At 34.7% G+C, this 6,151-nt stretch overlaps 1 long non-coding RNA gene across 1 annotated transcript in view; it reads right to left on the bottom strand.

Annotated features, from left to right (window-relative positions):
* The window catches only part of LOC142974698 (uncharacterized), a 95,551-nt gene that overhangs the window by 67,223 nt on the left and 22,177 nt on the right, over nucleotides 1–6,151 (bottom strand). The gene's annotated exons all lie outside the window — the stretch shown is intronic.

Here is a 6,151-nt window from a genome sequence, read left to right on the forward strand (position 1 = left end):
TTAGAACAAAATGTATTATTAGAAATTATTGTCGTCCAGACTTTAGATTAGATAACTATTGATAAGTGTTTTTGTGTTTGTGACTAGGTACCTACATAATTTGGAGAGACCAACATATTAATTCTTCTTTTCTGTGGCTTATAACTTTGACACTAGGACAGTATCTAAATCGCTAAGAAGACGAAAGAAAGACTAGATATTTAACAATTAGCCTATTCTATTGGGGTTGGACGTCGATTTTTTTATTACGCATTGTATTATTTTATCAAACATTCCAGGGCAGGTTACAGCACATGGCACGGTCATGGGGGCTATGACGTTGACAATATAAACTACTATGCTGTACACTGCTTTCTCCCTAAGATTATAGTCATAACACGTAACGTCAAAGCAGCAATGTACTGAATAGTGACCATCAATTTGAAGTACACTAGTTGTCTACTGAGATACGTGATAAGCCCGCTGATCAGGGTGACGCTAAAGTTTAAAACGGTTTCATGTAAAATACATAACAGCAGACAGCCCTAATGTTCTATGAAAAGAGGTAACATTATCGGATGAAATACCTTTCCGTATCTGTACTCAAATGATAATGAACGCTGACAAAGGACTAGCAGAAGATAGAACATCATTTTCTAATTAAGCTGAGCACACAGTGAGATTAATTTACATAGTAAGAAAATGTCTTTAACAGCAAGGGCAGGTTCACATCTGACGGAACTATGACGGTACTAGCTTCTGGCCGCGTGAAAAGATTAACCGTAGTATAAAGTTTCCTATGTGTTAATCCAGGTTATAAACTATCAGTGTATAACAGATTATAAAAATCGGTCCAAAAGTTTTTTCGTGATAGAATAACAAACTTACATCCAACCATACTTACAAACTTACGCATAATATATTATATTAGTACGAGTAGTATTGTCTTCGCATCAACGTTCCATCTGTTAAATGTGTGAAGTTAAACTTGGTAATAAGTATATATTATTTTTCTCTGTTCTAACGTCACGCGACCGGACTGATAATACGCGACGCATTTTCCGCCAGGTTTGAACCGACTCTACACAAGTTCGAGAATAAACGCGGGTTTTGCTACTGAAATCTTTACACCTAAATTGTGGATATTGTACTACTATTATAAACGCGAAAGTTTGTTTAGATAAACTTATGAATTCTTTCACTCAAAAACGACAGAATTTCTTTTTATAAATCTTGACAGACATTTAATATCCTGGATTAATACTTGGTAGTACTTCTACCTACATACATGCATAATATCACGCCATAGGGGTAGGCAAAGACCAAAGAACGCCATTTGGTACGATCCTTACAAACTTCCCTTGCCTCATTCACATCCATACATCTTGTCATACGGGACCGCCGTTTACGAGTACTACATTTAGTTCAAGTATATTTTCCAGTTCGACAAAGAACTGGGCAAAAGCTAGCCATTAATTTACAACGGGGAGTATGATTTTCAAAACATTTAAATAAGCGTAGGCATTTGGTATTTGAATTATTTTGACCGAATGACGTCATACTCAAACATTAAATTAGGTCATTATTAGGAATATTAACACATACTACGTGCATTTAATTAGGTTAGTGACTGTGGGCATTACACTTGCCTATATTAACAACATTATGTGTGTTCCATCAAAGCATTTTTTTAATCCTGTTATTGTCCCACTGCTGGGCAAGGGAACCCCTAGACGAGGGACCTTAGGCCTTGAGTCCGCCACGCTGGCCAAATAATTGTTAAAGCATTTGCTTATAAAAATTTCTGAACACCAATTTCAACTCATATTTAAACTAAGATTTCCTTCTAGCACAATATTTCAGTATTACATATTTGGTCCGTACCTTATTTCTCTATAGGTATTCAATATGCTCATAACACCGCGCCCTACGTCTAGATCGGGAATACAGAAACAATGTAGGAAAAACGGATACAACATGTATTTATTTTCTCCTAAAACCCTTTTCTTCAATACTTTTCATACACTTACGAATACACGTTGTTGTTAATACTGTGTTTGATTTCAGCACGAAAGTCCTTTACAAATAGAGTTTCTAAGGCGTGATGGAGAAACCACTAATAATGTTCTTCTGTTCTGTAAAGTAGAGTATTTCCACCCAATCATACATGTATACTTACTTACTTGCGTTAATTGGTGGTAACTAGATAAATAATGCGTCCCTCAACAGTTGCAATTTATGAACTAATTAGCGGAAAAGCTAAACATCGGCAAACGCAGGTCCTGTTGCAAATAGCTTAGTAAACGAAAATCAACTAAATAATTGCAATCTACATTAGTACTAAACAGCCGATTTCAAATCACCGGTCGCCATAATGTCTACCAAATTCAAAACATGTCAACATCATAATGGAAATAATGTTTGCTTCCGAAACAGCTGCAGATCAACGGCAATTCTTTTTTTTATAGCACAGTTGGGCAACCATTCAGCCACTGGGAAATGTTATTGATGGCGCCAAATTTTTAAAGGGCATCTCACGATCTCTCAACTTTTACGATCATAGTCGTTATTGACGAAATATGGTCTGTCACACGTGTACAACAGCTGTCAAAGGACAATCAGCGACAAAAGTTTAATTTAAAAATGTAGGTCAGTCACGCCATGCAATAACAACACATGAATGGGTTGCGTAACCGAATAAAAACGGTCTTAATTTGTGTTGTGCATGTTGTTTGATATCACTCTCGTGAGCGTTTTATATTGGTTTTGGAATATTGCATTTAGATGATATTTATTTCGTATCCAGTAACGCTTCCATACAATTTGATCGCTCTCATCAATATCCTCTACATTACGAAATCATTATTGAAAATCATATTTTAAACGGTATATCATTTCATTATATTATGGCTTCACATTCATTTAAATTAAACCATAAGTCCCTCTAGTATAAGAATTGGGCATTCCGGATTAATTAATAATTCACGATAGATCTGGGGATTATCAAAATCCATTTGGCAACGAGAAACACGTATCTACAAATACGGGTCCAATTCAATTCCAAGTATTATACAGATACACGGAATTAATTTGAGCTCATATTTTGCTATGATAATATTCGTAGAACTTAAAAGTTAGCATAAAGTTATTATAAATGTTGAACAATTTTGACTTCACAATTGCTGAATAAAAAAAAATGGCTACGTATGTTGTCTTTATCCGTTGTAACGTATTGCTTTCGCAAAAAACTTGTACACGTCACATCCTTCTGTTTCGTAAGTAATTACAGCCGATTGGAATACTCGGCTATTATCTAATTAACATTCTGAATTTCTTTGGAAAAACATTAACGCAGAACCAATGTAAAAGCACGTGAAACTATTTTAATACAGGCTACCGGCCGCTTCGCTCGCTCGGCATGTGGATAAAAAGTATGTTTATCTCTTAGGTGCAGGCCATGCCCGGTGTATGCAAATATCGTGGAAATCGTTTGATCCATTAGGCACTGAATTCATGCGAAAGAGTAGCAGCTAAATAAAACATGTTACGCTAAATTTGATTACTGATGCCAATTTTACGATCAGATGCATATTGATTCACTTATGTCGCTATATTGGTGTCCAGCAAGTAACTGCTATGAACTGGTGATGATCTATAGAATTTTATTAATAACTAGCTGACCCGCGCAACTTCGCTTGCGTCACATTGGAGAGAATGGGTGAAATTTTTCCCCGTTTTCGAAACATTTTTGACTGGTACTCTGCTCCTATTGTCGTAGCGTGATGATATATAGCCTGCCTTCCTCGATAAATGGGCTATCTAACACTGAAAGATTTTTTCAAATCAGACCAGTAGTTCCTGAGATTAGCGCGTTCAAACAAACAAACAAACTCTTCAGCTTTATAATATTAGTATAGATATCATGACTTTATTAATAATACACTATTTATAAATAAATTATGTAACCAATCAATTTAAGCCACTTCTTAATCTAAAGGCAGCATAGATAATAATATAGGTTAAAAAAACATCTTGTAAAGCCACACTATAGAATCACGATAAGGTCTACAAAAGTGTGTCAATATTAAGAAAGCGGTTAAGTATTGTGTGTAGACGAGTGTCCATACAGCGAAGAGTACTTTTTCGTAGAAACGTGGCGCATGTCACACGCGTCGCCGTTCGAAGAAGCCTCGATTATCTCCCGCATTATTGATTATTGCCACACTTGGGAGACCAGATCATCCATTGTTACCAACAATCGTAATTTCTTTTCCTCATCTCATTTATATCGATGTCCTTCTTATGGAATCACTTCACTGTAAGTACGGCCTTACGTTTCCAGATACTTACTCAACTTCATAATATTTTTTAGTTACTATTTTCGTGAAGTCTTGATCTGACTATCAATTTAAGTTAAGTACTTAATTGGTAATTTTTTTATACAAGCAACAAGCACTTTATCCGATAACTTCGTAGAAAGCCTTGTCTGCATTATAATTTATATTTTTTTCTTTTTTTATAAAAAGTAATGTTTAAAACAGGTCACCGACAGATGCAAAAACCTGAGAATCACATTTTGTACACCTCTGCCAGTGATGAACCCTGAGTACACGGCTAAGTAGTAAGTTGTCAGACTATAACAAATTAACTTTATACGTCACTTTAATCGAGAAAACTCTCAGGCACAGATTTGCCTTGCTTTATACTTACACGACTTTGAACAACGTAGATAGATTACGTGCTTCGGATTCGTAATTTGATCATGAAAAACCTATGACATATAAGACGTGTTTACCTATTACTTGTACATTCAAGGGCTTTTTACTATAAGAGATATCCACTTACTGATAGTTCTTACATGCAAAGAGATATAATAGCGTGATTCAGCTTTCGCTCTACCACTATGAGCTGGGAGCAACTGGCTAGCTATCTAATTTGTATGAAAATCTGATCAGTCCCTAACAGTTGCCGTAAGTTTTCAAATTCATTTTAAATGTCAAACTCTCGATAGTCCATAGAACCGACTGTAAAAATAGCTCTAAGTATTATGTGGAATACGAGTGACGCTGTCATTGGCAAATCTTCACGCAAATAAACATGCAAAGAAAAGCCAGATGTTACTTCAATAACATAAATCAATCAATGCATCAATAAACGCCGAAAATGCCAATGCCACTCGAATATTTTCATTTAATGCAACTCTACATGTAAAAATAAACCTTTCAAATAAATTGAAACAGGCACAACGTTTTCCCGGTAGTATAAAATTCTCTGTAAATTGTATCGCGATGTTGAAACGTAGTTATTCAAAATATTTCTAACATCATTAGAATTAATTGGAAATACTACATACCTAACAAATAGTAATAAAACTATATGCAATGGGTTATTCCTGTCGGTTATTTTTCAAACGAGTTAGGCAAAATCCTGTTTCTATGTTCGACACCTTCAGTAATTATTTTAAGAGTATTAGGTGCCTCTATATACTCTATATACACTACGTACACGGCAGGTATGTGTATAGTTTCATTGAGTGTAAAAGAATAACTAAATTGCCGAAACCAACTAAATGTATCCCAGTAAAAGATAGTGATATATGTACGTATTCTACGTAAAAAAGATGATTAATTAACGAATTGCGAATTAGTCTTGGACCTAAATATGACCCTTGCGGAACACCTGATATTCTTTTAACAGTTTCAGGCTGAAAGCCATAACCAAAACATAAAAGTTGTATTTTTTCAGAATTTTAATTAAGAGTACAACCAAAGACAATCTGAACTTGACATTAGCTACAAGAAATGCATTTAATTTGGCAAGTTCTCCGTGGTTTATTTTGTCAAACGTTTTTCATAAGTGAATAAATAAGAGACTGATATACTCATTATATTGAATTCATATTGTCCTAGGACTGTATGGAATTTTGTAATAGGAAGAGGAAATAAAGTCAAAATTGTTGACTTTGACAATAAATAAAACTACAAAGTTAGTAAGATTATAATGTAACAAGAAAAAAAAGACAATACATATGTAAGCATCAAGTATTACTCAGCAGATAGATGCAGTCTGCAGATGTTGACCTTTTTAAATGTAAATTTAATCATATCTCTCTGTTAAGTCGCTGTTTTATTAGTCACCTGTTGAATTAATAATTCCAAAACGGTATCTGATG

This window comes from Anticarsia gemmatalis, chromosome 8 (genome assembly GCF_050436995.1).
Source record: "Anticarsia gemmatalis isolate Benzon Research Colony breed Stoneville strain chromosome 8, ilAntGemm2 primary, whole genome shotgun sequence".
NCBI classification, from domain to species: Eukaryota; Metazoa; Arthropoda; class Insecta; order Lepidoptera; family Erebidae; genus Anticarsia; species Anticarsia gemmatalis.